At 41.5% G+C, this 17,184-nt stretch overlaps 1 long non-coding RNA gene across 1 annotated transcript; it reads right to left on the reverse strand.

The window, feature by feature from the left end:
• Positions 1-3,843: 3,843 nt before the first annotated feature.
• LOC115286020 lies at positions 3,844-17,184 on the reverse strand. The gene is made up of 4 exons (XR_003905824.1): positions 17,109-17,184; positions 14,899-15,045; positions 13,978-14,158; positions 3,844-3,991 (listed from the first exon to the last, which is right to left on the reverse strand). It is a non-coding gene; the product is annotated as an uncharacterized LOC115286020 (long non-coding RNA).

Consider the following 17,184-nt stretch of genomic DNA (forward strand, 5'->3'; position numbering starts at 1 on the left):
TGCTTGCACCAGGGGTCCGTTCTCGCTGTTCCTGCCACAGTCCGCTGTTTGCATGCCCCCAAGTTTGTCGCTCACCAAGAAAGTCAGCCCTTGGGTGTAGGTTTTCGTGTGGACATGCCTCTGCTTCTCCTGGGCAAACCCCTAGTGAGGCCGTCACCGTGTGTACAAGACACCGCCCAGCGGATTCCCAGCGATCCTACCGTGTGGTCCTCCCAGCAGCAGGTGTACAAGTTTCACACGTTCGCAGGTGTGAGGGGCGGCCGGTGCATTGCCTAAGTCACCGCCACCCGGAGACGAAGGGGGTCTCATCGTGGATTTTATTTGTATTTCCCTAATGGTAGAAAAATTATCTTCATGTGCACAACTTCCAGCCACTATCTCTGTTGGTGATGGGGCTGGTCACTTATTTTGCCTATTTTTGTTGTGTTGTTTATTTTCTTATTATTAACTTATAAGAGTTCTTTGTATATTCTGGATATCAGTTCCTCATCAGATACGTGTTTTGCAAATATTTTCTCCCAGTATGTGGCTTTTCTTTTCATTTATTAAAAGTCCTTTCAAAGCACAGCATTTAATGTTGGCAAAGTACAATCTATTGATACATCTTCTTGTATGGTTCAGGCTTTTGGTGCCCTGTCTGAGGCATCTTTGCCTAATTCAACGTTATAACTTTTACTTTTATGTTTCCTTTCAGAAATTCTAAGGGCGCCTGGGTGGCTCAGTCAGTTAAGCATCTGACTTTGACTCAGGTCATGATCTCATGGTTTGTGGGTTCAAGCCCTGCATCGGGCTCTGTGCTGACAGCTCAGAGCCTGGAGCCTGTTTCAGATTCTGTGTCTTCCTCTCTCTCTGACCCTCCCCTGCTCACACTGTCTCGGTCTCAAAAATAAATAAAAACCATAAAAAAGAAAAAAAAAGAAGAAATTCTAGGGGCTTGGTTTTATAATCAAGTCTATAATCTATTTTGAGTTAATTTTTGTATATGATACAAAGTGTTGATGAGGGTTTGTTTGTTTGTTTATTTTGTTTGTTTACTTTAAAGATGAATGTTCAACTGTTCCTAAACCATTTATTGCAAAAGGCAAATTTTCTGTATTGAATGCCTTTGCACCTGTGTCAAACATAAGTTAGCCATGCGCGTGTGTGCCTGTTTCCGGAAGGTCTGTTCCTACGTTCCGTCGGTCTTCTGTCCTGGGCTCCTGCCAGCGAGGCCCTGCCGGCTGCAGCCCGGTCACGAGCTTTCACGTCAGTTACGCACGATTCTCGCGGTGTTTGCCAAACACTGTGGCCTCCTACTTCCATCAGCTTTCCAGATGGACTCGGCTTGTCAATTCCAAGGGCCTGGGGCTTTGTCAGGATTACATGGAGCTTATGGATCAGTTTGGAGAGAACTGATATTTTAGCATCACTGAGTCTCCCGGCCCATTAATGCAAACCATCTCTCCATTTACTAATGCCTTGGGTTTCTCCAGTCAATGTTTTGTAGTTTGCAGGGCATACGTTTTAGTAGGTTAACCTGTAAGTATTTCATGTTTCTGGTGCTTTAATGATACTGCCATTTTATCCTAATTTCCAATTGTTTATCACCAGTAATCTAGGAATACGGCCGGATTTTCACCCTGACTCCGTGTTCTACAGCTTGGTGACTTCACTCATGTATGAGAACTATTAGCTTTTGACAGACTCTTTGAGATGGTCTACATGGCAATTGTCTTGTCAGTATATTGTCTGCATTTTATCTCTATGCTTTCCATGTTTTTTATTTTTGTATTATTGCATTGGTTAGGACTTCTAGTAAAACTTTGCATAGGAGTAGGGAGAGCAAAACCCTTGCCTTGTTCTCCGTCTTAGACGAAAAGCATCAGGACTTCGCTAACATATTATTATATAACACTATATTTTAAACATAACATTGGCTGTGACTCTTTCAAGATGTCCTTTCTCGATTTGAAGAAGTTCGCTTTCATTCCTAGTTGACTTAGAGGTTTTGTTGTTGCTTTTATTTTCCTTAATCTCAAGAGATGCTGAGTATGACAGATGCATTTTCTGCATCTATCGAAATGGTCAGATTGCTTTTCTTCTTTATCCTTTTGATAAAGTAAATAACATTGATTTGCTAATGTTGAACCGGCATTAATTTCCTAGAAGAAGCCCAGCTCGGTCATGATGTATTATCAGCCTTATATACTGCTAATCTCATGCTAAGGATATCTGTGTCTCTCTTTATGAAGTAGATTGGTCTCTAACTGTCTCTCTTTGCACTATTTTATTTCTCTATCAGTGGAATGTTGACCTCAAAAAGAACTATATACATACATCATTTAATTAACTAATTAACTAAAATTGAGAAATGTTATTCCCGCTTTTATTTCCAGACAAGTTTACTTAAATTCATTATCCTTGTCTTCAAGTATTTTGCAAGACTGTGCTGAAGCCCTCTGGGTCTGGAGTGTTCTCTGTTGGAAGGACTGATGTTACGAATTCAATATTTTTAATAGATGTGGCGCTACTTGTGTTTTCCACGTCTTCTCAAGGGAGCGCAGGAAGCTTGTGGCCCACAAATATGCCTCCTTCATCTAAACTGCTTGGCTTCTCATCAGGAAGTAGTTTATAACTTTCCTGTTTCATTTTTATGTTACGATCCATAGTGACGTCTCCCTTCTGATTCCTGGCGTCAACAGTCTGTGTTGTATCTCTTTTTCTTATTCTTTATAGCCAGGGGCTTTTCAGTTATATTGGCCATTCTACAAACAAACAAATAAATAAAGCCATTGGTTTCATTGATTTTCTTTATATTTTTCTGTTTCTAGTGTCTTTAATTTCTGCTTTGGTTAATATTTCTCCTTTCTGCTGGTTTCTGGTTAATTAGCTCTCTCTTTTCAACTTTTTTTAGGACAGAAGCATTGGTCATTGATTTCAGAACTTTCTTCTGGTTTTGTGTTTCTCTCTTTTTGGTAAGAACATTTAAGATCCCGTCTCCTAGCGACATGGAGGAGTATAAAGTAGAGTCGCCGACGAGCATCACCAGGCCGTGCCTCAGATCCTCAGAAGGGGTCTGTCTTCTAGCTTCACGTTCTTGCGTTTTGACCAACATCTGCCCTGTCCCCACACCCCCAAGCCTGCTGACCACCAGTCTACTCTCTGTTTCTCTGGGTTTGGCTCTTTTAGATTGTGTTGAAAAGTGAAATCCCACAGTCTTCGTCTTTCTCTGTCTGAGCACAACCCCGCCAAGGTCCATCTGTGTTGTCACAATCGGCAGAATCTCTTTCTTCCTCATGGCTGGGTTACATCCCATGGAGTATACACCCCACGTCTTCTTTGTCCTTTATCCCTTAATCCATAGACAGACACTTAGATTGTTTCCATGCCTTGGCTACTGTGACTCATGCTGCAATAAACATGGGAGCGCCGGGATCTCCTCAAGACCCTGGTTTCAATTCATCGAATATATGCCCAGGAGTGGGATTGCTGGGTCATAGGGAAGTTCTGTTTTTAATTTTGGGGAGAACCTCCACTTTGTTTTCCACAGTGGCTGCACCGATTTACCTCCCCACCAACAGGGCAAAGTGTTTCCTCTTCCCCATACCACCACCAATCCTCATGTCTTGTCTTTCTGACGGCAGCCATTCTGAGAGGCGTGAGGTGGTGTCTGACTGTGGTTTTGATTTGCATTTCCCTGATGATGAGTGATGTTGAGCATCTTTTCATGTGACTGTCAGCCATCTGGATGTCTTCCTTAGAGAAATGTCTATTTAGTTCCTCTGCCCACTTTTTAACTGGATCGTTTGCTGCTGCTGTTACTGAGTAGTAGGCGTTCTTTATATATTTTGGATATTAACCCCTTAACAGATACATGATCTGCCAATCCTTTCCCCCACTCTGAAAGTTGTTCTTTCATCTCCGGGATTGTTTCTTTCGCGGGAGCTTTTAAGTGTGACGTCATCCCTCCTGTGCTCTTGCTGCTTCTGCTTTTGGTGTCGGATCCAACAACCTGTGGCCAAGAGCAACAGCAAGGAGTTTTTTCTTTGTTTTCTTCTAGAGTCTTACAGTTTCAGGTCTTACAAATTTTAAGTCTTTCATTTTTGTGAGTGGTGTAAGAAAGGGGTCTAAATTTGCCTTTTAAAAATTGAAGTATAGTTGACACACAACAGTAGAATAGTGTCAGCTGAATGACATAGTGATCCAACATTTATATATTTGAAATTTCATTTTTCTGCCTGTGGTTCCCCAGTTTTCCCAGTGCCCTTTACAGAAGAGACTCTCCGTCCCTCACTGAGTATGCTCAGCCCCCCTGTCAAATATCAATTGACATACATGTAGGGGCTCATTCCTGGGCTCTCACGTCTGCTCCATTGGTCTGTGTGTCCATTTTTATACCAGTGCCATGCTGTTTGGGTCACAATAGCTTTGTATTATAGTTTGAAGTCAGGACGTGTGATGGATACCTCTGGATTGGTTCTTTTTTCTCAGGATTGCTTTGTCTATTCAGGGTCTTTTGTGGGTTTCATAAATGTTTTAGGATTTCTGTGAAAAATGCCATTGGAATTTTGATAGCGATTGCATTGAATATATATATGGCTTTTGGTAGTATGGACATTAACAATATGAGTTATTGTGATCCGTGAACACAGACGTGTGTGTGTGTGTGTGTGTGTGTGTGTGTGTGTTCTGCAATTCTTTTGTCGAAGTCCTATGGTTTCCATAGCACAGATCTTTCACTTGTTTAGTTAAATTTATTTCTAAGTATTTTATGGGCTTTGATGCTATGTGAATAGGATTGTTTTATTTCTTTTTGAGATATTTTAGTGAAATAGAAAATAGAAATAATGAACGAGAAAGGCACTTGACTTCTGTATGTTGATTTTGTTTCCTGCAATGTTACTGAATTTGATTAGTTACAACAGATTTTTGGCCTACTCTTTGGGATTTTCCACATATAAGATTATATCATCTGCACATAAAGACAATTTTACACCTTGCTTTCCGTTCAAGATGGTTTTTTACATTTCTTCCTTGGCCTGACCGCTCTAGCCAGGACTTACAGTATGACATTGGATGGTAGTGGTGACAACGTGCATCTCTGTCTCGCTCCTGATCTTAGAGAAAACGCTTTCAACCTTTCACTGTTGAGGATGATGTTAGCCTCTACTGTGCTGGGGTGTGTTCCCTCCACACCCAGTTTGCTTAGGGTTTTTAATCATGAAACGATGTCGTATTTTGTCAAATGCTCTGTCTGCATCTCTTCAAGGAATGTATGATTTTCACCTGTCAGTCTCCTGATGGGACGCATCACACTTACTGATTTGCAGATGTTGGACCGACCTTACACCCCAGTGGTGGATCCCCCTGACCGTGGCATATGCTCCTTCTAATGTGCTGGGTTCAATTTGCTAGTATTTTGTTGAGAATTTATTTTTGATGCTATAAATTTCTTCCATACTCTGTTTTAGCTATGTCCCACAAGAATTTTTAAAGTTGACTTTCATTTACCTTCAATTCTAAATAGTTTTAAATTTCCTCCATCATTTCCTTTCAGCTATGCTTCACCTGGCAGTTTTCCATTTAATTTCCAGATATTTGGAAATGTTCTGGACTTTTTTTCCTGCTGCTGATTTCTAAATTAACTATATTGTGGCAAGAGAACAAATTATACATATCTTTAATTCCTTAAGAGTTGTTGACTTGTTTTCTGGCTGAGAATATGATCTAGGTTGGCGAGTCTTTCACGTGCAAAAACTACACGTGCTCTTCTTGTTAAGCAGAGTGCTCCACCAACGTGGATTTGATCAGGTTGGTGGATAGAACTGTGCGAGTTCTCTAAGTCCGTACTGACTTTGCCTTCTGAAGCTCTCCGTGAATTCCTGAGCGAGGAGTGCCAAGTCTCCAGCTGCTATCAGGTCTACTTTGTTCAACCCATCCTTGTCTGGTGTATGTTGAGGGTCTCTCCCTGGATGCAGACACATTTAGAACTGTTATGCCTTCCTGGCATGTGTTTAGTATGTTTTGTTAGTTTCATAATGCCCTTTGTCATACCTTCTGACTCTTTCTGCTCCGAATTCCAATCTGCCTCATATCAACGCCGACAACCCAGCCTTCTCCTGATTGGCATTTGCATGTTGTATATTTCCTACAGTCTCACTTTTATCTACTTTGTAGGCTTATTTTTAAAATGACTTCCTTGTGGACATCACACATTTGAGGATGAATATTGCCTTTTAATTCGGGAGCTTTCACCTTTGTATTCAAATCTACCATCTTGTAGTATTTTTTTTTATATTTGTTCCATCTGTACTTTGATCTCTTTTTCTATTTCTGCCTGCTTTTGCATTATTTGTTATGATTCTAATTTTATCTCCACTATTCTTTTATTAGTTACAACCTTTTAAATAATTTGGGCGTGCTCCCTTCGTGCTTGATAATATGTATCTACTTCACCAGAGCTTGCCTTCAAATAATAATATAATGCTTGCTGTGTGGCGTAATAGACTGACAGTTCTACACATCCAGTTCTTCCCTTCCCTTCCTTATGCTCCTTGACATAGATCTTGATTTTATGTATGATGTCTACACATCCTTCACACAGTTAGTTATCTTCTGGTGCAATTAAGAAGAAGGAAAACACATGTTACCTTGCTGTACTTTATCTCTAGAATTCTGTATTTCTTTTTGCACATGCTAGGCTCTCCCTGCTGTTATATTACTTCCACTTGATAAGCTTTGTTATATTTCTTGAACTAAAGTTTACCAAGAATGAATTCAGTTTGGCTTTAGTTTGGGAAAATATTTATTTCCCCTTGTTTTTGAGAACTGTTTTTGCTTGGTCAAAATATCTTGAGGAGATACTTTTTAAAATTTTATTTATTTATTTTGAGAGACAGAGAGAGCATGAGCAGGGGAAGGGCAGAGAGGGGGAGAATTCCAGGCAGGCTCTGTGCTGCCAGCCACAGTCAAAGTCAGGGCTTGGACTCACGTCCCTGAGATCAGGACCTGAACTGAAGTCAGAGTCGGGCACTCAGCCAACTGAGCCCCCAGGTGCCCCTTGAGGAGGGATGTTTGCTTCGGTCCTTTTCAAATGTAATTTTGTGCCTTCTGGCTTCTATAGATTCTACAATAAAACTACCCTTTCTTTGTTTCTGTGTCATGTGCTTTTTTCTTTATTTGTCTTCAATTTGCTTTTAATCTTTGAATCAGAAGTTTTAACGTGATTTGTCTCATTTTCAGTCTTGTAGTTTGCTCAGTCTCTTGGAGCCATGTTTTGATGAATTCCCTAATTTTTTCATCACACTTGGTCATTATTTCTTCAAGTATTTTTTCTGCCATGTTTTCCCCCCTACTCCTCAGACCTCAGTGAGTACATGTGTTAAACAATTGGTCGTAATGGCAAAGCTCTATCTTTTCACTCATTTTCTCTTCGTGGTACCATTGCAGTAATTTCTATAGATGTGTCTATACGTACACTCACTCTTCCCTCGGATGTAATAATGTATACTCATGAACCCACCAAAGTAGTCTTCATTTCCTATAATGTGTTTCTTTTTTTCCCCCTAATATTTCAGGTTGTTGTTGTTGTTGTTGTTGTTGTTGTTTTTCTATATCTGTGATGAAATCCTCTATCTGTTCATGATCTCCTTTTCCATTAACTCATGAAATATGAATCACAGTAACTCAAAGTCGCTGTTTGAAAGTTCCAGCGTCTGCAGCATCTGAGGATCTGGTTCTGTTGTTCACTTTATCTCTTGATAATGGTTTACCGCCTCCTGCTTCGTTTGTGTGTTTCATAACTTTTTCACTGAGTGGCACATGTCATGAATAGAGCAATGGAGAGAGAGGTGAATAGGATGTGCTCCTAGAAGTGAGCACGCCCTCTCTTCTATGCCTGCTAGTGATGAGGGATGTCCGTGTAGGTGAAGCTTGACTTGGATTTGGATGTTGTTGCTGCAGTTGCCTTCCATGCCCCACAGGCATCAAAACCCGTTAACAGTAAAGCTCGGGGGTATCTGCTGGACGTTCCTAATACCTGTGCCCCCACCTCAGTTTTCAGCCACCCCCATATTCCTGGCCCACTGTCCAGGTCTCACCCTGGGGCACTGGCTGCTGCTCTCACTCATCAGTGCAAGGCTGGGCAGGAGCACTGGGCCAGTCACAGGCTCAGATCACGTGATCTGGGCTTCAAGTATGGGGCTGTCCTGGTATGCCTGCTTCTTTTAACAAGCTTGAGAGATTTTGAAAGAGTTTTTACTCTTGTTTCTCATTTCTACTCCCCCTCCTTATACCAATACAATGTGAGGTCGTCTATTCAGACTATTATGTGGTAACAATTCCTTCTCTATGAAGAATCTCTCTTAGAATTGCTCACCCCTTCCTGCAACCAAATTAACAAGAGCTCTATACAATTGACAGATGGTTGATAATTATAGATATTTTGAAGCCTGACTAATCCCACTCTTAATTCTTGCTTTAGATTAATTTCTCAATCAGTGGAAGATATTAAAGAGAGACTGTACATTTTTATGATAATTTTTTTTCCAAATTTCTCACATTCTATAAAAGAATTCTAAAGTGATAATAGTGTCATGATTTGGAAATTAGAGGAAACAGGGGATCAAGTCTGCTTTTCAAAATCTTACTGGTAATTTCTTGGGAAAAGAGGACCTGTATTAACATATCCCGAATAACCATATAAAGCAAACGCAAACAAAATCAAACCACAGAAGGCACGGCCATGAAAGAGTTAAAGCAGATTAAAACAAAGGAATGAGAGAACGAACTGGTGGTTAGCAGAGAGGCAGAGGCAGGGGGCTGGGTGTGACAGGTGACGGGTGAGGGGGGCACTAGTCCCGAGGAGCTCCGGGTAACGTGGGGAGGTGCCAGGTGCCGCACACCTGAAACTAATATCGTCAGCACTGCATGTTACTAACAAAAATTAAAATAAAAACGTGAACAATTATAAAATGAAGGAATTACAAAATACCTTTAAAAACAGGATATAATAATATGGCAGAAGAAATATATAAATGAGAAATCAAATATAAATATATTAAGCTACATCTTTAATAGGGAAAGGCAGAGGCTGTGCCTTTAAATAATTAACCTGAGCTTGAAACAAAGGACGAGGCCACTGTGACAGGAAAGGAAAGCCGTGCTGGGAACGTTCCTGAGGTGGAACAGGAGCAGCCTTCACTTCAGACGAAGTTGAGCCTGAGGGGAAAACTTTGCTGTGACAAAGTTGATCGGTGCTGATTTGAGAACGGCCTTTGCTTATGCATATGCATGACTTTCCTGCGGGACATTCGTTTCTTTAATCACAACAGTTTTGCTCATAATTCTCTAAAGCTTCCCCAACAACGAATCACATCTAATACTGTAGAGTGATGTGAATGATGTCCACTTCTGTGTTAAGTGGTGCTTCTCCCGTTCATCAAATTTATCAGGAAATAGTGAGAGAGATACCCGTCCTGGACACGTATAATACTTCCGCTGCACGTGTTTTCTATGGAGGTCAAACAAAAATAGAGGAGCTGTTTGCTTTCTACGTTACATGTCACTTCCTGTCGTTATCCTCATCGGCTTCTGCCCCAGATGCGCATGCGGGAGTCTTTTCCTGTGCTGTCTTCCATCCTTACCTCCAGAATCGGTTCTTCTCTTAATTGATTTTAATGGCCAGGGCTCGAAGTCTGCTTGTATTCTTCTCTCATGTCGTCAAACAATCTTCCCCATAACTCTGCCGCTTGGCCAGCTCCCTTTCAATTTCATCTTTCACTGCTTTTCTATAAAACTTTTTTTGGGTTTGTTTTTCCTACTAAGATAAACCAAAAGTTGATTTACCCAACACATTAACAAGTTCCCATGCCAGAACCTTTTCCTGGGTGTTTCTCTTCCTCGTCTGTTGCGTAAATAAGTCTTTTACGAAGCAGAATAGTGTTGGGTGCCCCACCTCTGCTTCCATTTTCTCTCCCTCCCTCTCTCCCTGGTCATCTCTGAACGCCATGTTACTGGGTTTCCCAAAAAAACGTTGGCCGAGTGGTTCTCTTTGATCTTCAAGCTGCGGGGTAGTGTTACACAGACAACTCTTGGACAAGTCTCCATGTTCCAGAAAGCTACGACCGCACACATCTTGACTGGACAGAGGCTGAATTAAGTATCTTCTCCGCCCACTGCTCGATACCTTGACTCTGAGAGATTTTTTCCTCTGAGCAGCTTGACGAACTCTGCACTTCTCACCTCCACAAGTAGAGTGCGTGACTCCTTGGTGAGCATTCTTTCCATTCTGGCCCTGCCTCCGCTTCTGCTTGCCATTGTCCTAAGATGCGATGCAAACCCATTTCTTCTGGGGCAGAAGATGGGTGCAGGCACCACATGGCAGAAGGGGGTGTCCATGGCGGAGAGAAAACCCAGAGCAGCTGTCCTGAGAGAGAGAGAGACGCTCCTCGCCAGGGAGGCTGTGCGGGGAGCGAGCTGCCTCTCCTCCCAGCGGTCCTGCCCTGGATCACTTGCTGAGGTCTGGGAATGAGTGAGTCCTGGCTCGTTTCTCAATTCACCCCATTCATACTTTAATTAGGGATAATTCCTTAAAAAGCTGCTAAATTATTCATTAGAGACTTAAGTTGCAAGTACAGCTGTAACTTTGCATATTTTTAAATGCTTGGATTTACTTCTCAGTGAGAAAACTGTCTTATCTGTGTCTGTTCTGCTTCAGTGTGCTGAAGGGACCGCAGGTCCTGAGCCAAGAAAGGATGGAAAATTCCGCAGCGCTCTGTAAGGAGGCCTGGGCTTGCTCACAACCCAGGTCCAGAGGGTTAACGGGGCTCGTCTGCAGAACCAGGGCCACTTCCTGCCCCCTCCCTGCTCCTCCCCACCTGCGTCTGCCGTGTAGCCACACTCAACTCCTTGTAATGACCGGATGCGGCATTTGTCATGTGTTTGTGTCTTGGGACATTCTGCTCCCTTCCTTTGGAATCCCATTCCTCTCTTCCTACCCCGTTAAAGTTCTGCTCGTCTTGGCCGTGTGTTCTGGGTCACATCACCCTCCCAGGGGTCATTCCTGATGACCCCCTGCCAAGATCTCCTCAAAGGTCTGTGACGAGTGTACAGGGTCCATGTGGTGAAACTTAATCTACTGACCTGCATATGCCCCCTGGAGCCTGACCTCCTTCATGGAGCCTCCCACAGCCCGGCCTCTGCATCCTGCCTGCGGGGGTGCAGCCTACCTAATGAAAGAAGTCAGTAATATGATACTAACCATGAGCTTCCATGGTTAAAAGTCGGCACTGGGCTTGTTTCAGATCCACACATCATGGCAGATCACCCCTATTGTTGTCAAGATGAGCGAGACTAGAATATGACATAAACAAAGTATGTCTTTTATAATATTCACTAGACTTCCAAAGACTGACCCAAATTCAAAGTTGTGCTAATATTCCTGAGACCCTGCTCCTGTACCGTTAATTCTTAGCTGACAACACATGGGGGCGGCGCAATGCTTATACGAGACTCAGGGGTCACCCACGCCAACACCTCTACCCGGTTCAACCCCTAAGTCAGCTCAACAAACAGCACACTCATGCGAACAGACCCGCATTCTAGCGTCACATCACGTGAGCTCGCGGTGCACCCTGACATTGCACTGCGTACAACGCAACACTGGACACGGATCACTACTTCAAACACAATTATTCCACAAAAATTGCTATCCATCCAAGAAAGAAAACTGAGCTTCACTCAGTAGGCCTGTTTAAAATGAGGGGGACTGACTCATTCTTCTGTTTCTGTTGGAGTTCTAATAGTGCTTTTATTGACTAATTGAAAAGAAGCCAATAAAATAGATCTGTGATGTGAGGCCATTTACTTATGAATATAACGATCTATAACAAAATTGATCAATTTAAAATAGCAATTATATAATGTATTTATAGGTGATATATTAATATAACATATTATTTTATATTTTAAATGTATAACTAATGAATTAAATATAATTTTTAAATGTATCCATTTATAACAGGATATAAAATTTAATAGCAATTTTAATAATTATTTTTGATTATACAGCTAAAAATTGACATGGAAAATGTTTCAATAAAGTTTTATTTATTAACTATGGTGAACCTGACATGATGCTTTTTACTTTTCTGCTGACCTGGAGTTGACCTTGACCCCCCCCCCACAGTTACTGGTACACCTCCCAGCTCCTCTGTTCACTGGTTAGTAACATATAAACACACTCCTTGTGCTCTTTGGGCCAAAGATATTTAATACATGCTTTCCAGAATAGTAATCCCTAAAAATTCTGAAATGTATCAAAATATCAAGGTTTTCACAAAGAGTTCAGAAAAACCCATCTCAAAACACATGCATTTAAGTGTTATAAAATTACTGCTGAGCGTAGGCAAGTATTTCCCCAAAAGATAGTAAAACTGTAAGTGCTGTATTCTTATAGTTTATAAATTTAAAAAAAGCAGAGAAAAATAAAAGCAGAGATTTGACGGACGGTCGACCAAGTAAGAACGGTTATTCTATTATCCACCATGTTAGTAAGAAATACTATTTTATTTTGTCCTTTAAGATAGATTATTCAGTAGTCAGAGGTAAAACTAACATAAATATGCTTGGAATAAAGTATGAGATGTTTCCCAAATGATAAATGATCTCCATATGAAAGAAAAGCTCTGAGTTGCCATAGCTTCTTCTACTAGAAGTTTCACACGTTCACTGTAGGGATTTACTAAGAAGAGGATTAATTGATACTGAAAAATGCCCTGGGATAGTCAAGGAGGGCACACATGCCACTTAACGTCACAGAATCTTTACAGACGACGTGCTATCTGATCATCTTTTATGGTCATTAAATTAAACAGGAAACAGGATGATCTCAGTGTGAGGTGTTTATAAATGTATGTATGAAACTCATTCAGATTTTAATAACTCAGTGATGCGCAGTTACAAGGACAGAAGGCAGGACCCAGGCAAGAATCATTAAAGCCTGTGAAAAACACTAATAGTTGAGCGGTTCTTCCTGACTTATTACTAAACAAGGTCTATAGCAAATTAGAATACATAAGGTAGGCAAAGAGAGAAGAAAATAAACACATCTCCTAAACCAGCACTGCGTTATCCACAGGAACATGTCCTTACTACTAAAATTTAGAAACACATATTGAGAAAACCTTGGTAGGTAGGAAATTACAGGGAGATAATGTAACTCTGAAGTCATAAAATACTCCATAATGGACGGCGTTGCAACATAATCTTGGCATGGACAACATTTGCTTTTATAATATGATCTATGTTAAGGTGATTTTAAAAATCAATTTAAAAATTCATAAGATGATTTTATTCTCCTGTTGCTATATAGGGTTATTATACAATCTTTCATCCAGAGATTATTCTATGAGAGTCTGTTCCAGGACAAATGTTCTTTCAGGTCACTAGTCTCCAAAGATAGAACAAAACCCATCTTCCAAACAGCATATTTTTACAGGCCCTTCCCAATATCACCCCTAACATGCAGACAAAACTCACAAACATCTCGCATGCGCCCCTGTCCCGCAGACCAGGGAGCGTTGGTACGTGCACCTCACCTCCCATGGGTAACATGTGTTTAATGAATTCAATTTGTGCTCCTGGTAAGAGCTATTCATAGAAGATTTAGTCCTATTCTAAAATTTGAGCGCCAAAAAATATGATTCTGTGCAAATCCTCTCTACCATATCTTCATCTTAAAAACAGATTCTACAGTCTAAAAATGTGGTGAATGAGCTACGTAACACTCAATTTCTTTATAAAAACGAATTGTGCTCATGAAACAAAATTATAACTTGAAATAACCATTTCATTAAAATGATAAATACAGTTTTCATACCTAAAATAAACATGACTAAAGCAAACATATATATAACATACATGTATATATACATACATATTTTCTATGTAAACACATAATACACATATGTATGTATATCTGGGGCACCGGGCACCAACCTGGCATCGGCTGAGGTGCGAGCACCAGTGTGGGGAGAGGCCTGGAGGCAGGAGCTGGTCTGGATAGAGACATCGCCATTTGATTTGCCAACAAATGAGGCTTTTCATGCCCATGGAACAACCTTGATTCCTCAGGATAGATCCATGTTGAGTCCAGAGCAAAGGAATTATTAAAAAAGATCTGTCCAAAAATAAAGTGAGCAAACATTTAAGACAAGACACATGATAAAGCTAAACACGGTCACAAAATATTTCTCGTTCTTACATTGATGGAAAATTGGAGATTCCGTAAGTGGGAGCCCTGGAAAAGCGTCATTCTAAAACTTAAAGATCCACGGGGCTCTGATACCAGGCACCTCTGGATAAAGTCTTCTGGGCTGGTCTTCCACTACGGACTTGGTTCAGTCAGCCTAGCCGCCAGTTTACGACTGAAGAATCAGCCCCGTGAGGTAAACAGCCCATCGAAGTACAAGTCACCATACTTGCATTTTGTTTTCAAGTAAACACAGGGTGGCCATTAAGTTTGGACCCAAAAGCCAAGATAGGTCATAGGAAAGACGGGCACTCAAAGCAGTAACAGCAAGAAAAAACCTACTTTTAACATGTGTACTTAAATTATATAATGGTTAAGGCTAGGTTTTGATCAACGGTTATAGATTTAAAAACTGAAAACTTTTAGAAGTAGATTGTGATTGGAAGTAGAAATTTCATATTGTTCTACGAAATCCATATTTTGAAGTTAAAACAAAAGGACCCCCACCTCTGCTGGTGCTTTTGAACAGACCAATCTTATTCTGAAAAGGTTTCTCTCTAGACCTAGCTATTATAATTACAAAATGCAGTGTTTTCTGCTGTTATGGTAAGACCCAACAAGTTAATAATTAAAGGTCCCTTTATTTAATTAAACGACTTGCATTTTACCTTACAGTTAGGTATCCTTTTGTCCAGCCAACTTTTTGCCACAGTAGGCGGAAGAGCAGATGGGCAGACATGAGGGAAAATGGGTACCAGCTCCACAGAGGAAGAAGGGGTCAGTCCTAGGGATGGAGAAGGGCCACCAAACAGCCACTGAAAGCCAAGAAGAGAGAAGGGAGTGCATCAGCCTAAATAGATCAATGAGGTTGTACCATAGAGACTGGGAAAGCTGCTTTTAAAAAAGAATTTTAAAATGTATGTGTTTGATTGGGAGAGAAATCCCCTCCTTAACCAGTGAAGGAAAACTATAAATGCTCACAAAATTTTAACAATGTATAAAAGTCTTCATGTTTGAATCATCACAAAGCATCACCAGCATTGCATTCTGCCACAGTGAGAAGGAATTTCTAAGCACAAAACCATAAGAATATGGTAAGAAATGGGTTTCTACCTTGAGATAATGAGAAACCACAATGGAAAGATGAAATGCTGGGTGCTCCTCTTAAAATTCTTGAATTCTTTCCTAAGCCAGCAGGGAGCTATACTTTACAATAATCTCCCCAACACAACATTACACTTATCATTTAAAAAGCCACACAAACAATATTTTCAAAATAAAATCAGCTGAAGGGTTAAGGCTCAAAGTTTCCCAAGGTTCACAAACGCTAATACATTCCAAGGCAAAGAAAAGGTAAGTGAGCTTATCACATAACTGAAGATCCCAAAGCACAGAATAAAATATCAAACCCTGAAAGGGGGCAGACAATTTAGGAGGCAGTCTCCCTAACCCAAGTAACTGAATCTTCGTCAGTGGAGAACTAATAAGATCATGGCTCAATGGTACAGAACAATTCGATATCTATTTGTTTTAAGATCATAAAAGCGTTTTTGGTTTTCCTGTTGTGTGAAGATTATTCTCCTGGTTCTACATATTGTTATTAAGCATAAAATAGGTCATAGAAAAATATCTAAAAGACAAGAGTTTTGGATTTTTCTTTTCAAATTTACATACACACACACACACACACACACACACACACACACACACATAAATGCAGTGTTCTATACAGAAAAAAAAATGTGGTTCCTTAACATTATATACCTCTAGTGGTAGCACTCTGATATAGCAACGCCTTCAAAACATGGAAAAAGCTACCAACGTTTTATTCAATAAAACCCAACATGAACTGCATCACACATCAAAATGTGATAATCCCGTACCGCATATGTGATGTATCATTAAGTCTAAAGATCAAATTAGGGGGAGTTTAACAACATCTTTTAGAAAAGCTCACAAGATAATATTGGAATTAAATTAATTAAATGATGTATTCTAACACACCACTCATTTGAATATGCTAATGAAGGTAATCTTTGGAATAAAATACATGTTCTTCCCTGATTTAAATGCATCTGCACAGTTAGATAGCAAACAATGGGTCCTGCCAAAACCAGGCTGCCTCGCTCTGTTGCACCATTAATCAAAGGCACAGTCACTTTTTCTTTTTTAATTCCGGGCTTTAAACCCCAAACTCTTCTAAAGTGCAGTACAGCATTAGCTAATCTGGTGGACTCGGGCTGACCTAGGGTGGGTAGGAAGATCACCGGGAATATTTCTCAATATTAAAGGCAGGATTTCCTTGCCGGCTTCCATTGGTCTGAATTCTGAATTCTCTTAAGCATTGTCCTGAGTCTATTTTCAAAAAAAAAAAAAAAACCCAGATCAGAATCAGAAATAGCTATTGATTCCCAGCTTGCTTTTCAAGTCTGGCTGAGACTGTAAAAGTATTAACTTCTCTGCGATAAGTCAGCTCCCGTTCGCCGCTGCGGCGGCGGCGACTTCAGCACCGCGCTCTGGACAGCGACCCCAGCCCCGGCGAAAGTTGTGGCCAGCGCGGTCCCAACTTGGCCTTGGGGTGCGGGGTCCGGGGCGCTCGGCCCGCAGCCCGGCACCACCAGCCGCAGAAACTGCCGGGAGGCAGAGCGGGACGCCTAAGCATGAACTTTGTGGCCGATGCATGGCTGCCAGCCTGCGCCCTGCCGGCTCGGGAAGCCGAGGACCCCCGGGGGAGGGAGAGGGCGCGAGCCGCAGGGCCAGGGGCCGCCCCCACCCCGGGGCCAGGCGAGGGCCGCGCCCAGGAGGCAAGGTGGGACGCGTGCAAGAAGGGGGGCAGCCGGAGACCCCGATCAGGGGCCGGGGGCCGGGGACGCGTTACCTGCCCGTGGAGCAAGGGGCAGTGGTGCGCGGCGGCGGCGGCGGCGTGGTCTGGCGCAGAGGGCAACGGCAGCAGC

The sequence above is a fragment of the Suricata suricatta genome, chromosome 2, assembly GCF_006229205.1.
Source record: "Suricata suricatta isolate VVHF042 chromosome 2, meerkat_22Aug2017_6uvM2_HiC, whole genome shotgun sequence".
Classification (NCBI taxonomy): Eukaryota; Metazoa; Chordata; class Mammalia; order Carnivora; family Herpestidae; genus Suricata; species Suricata suricatta.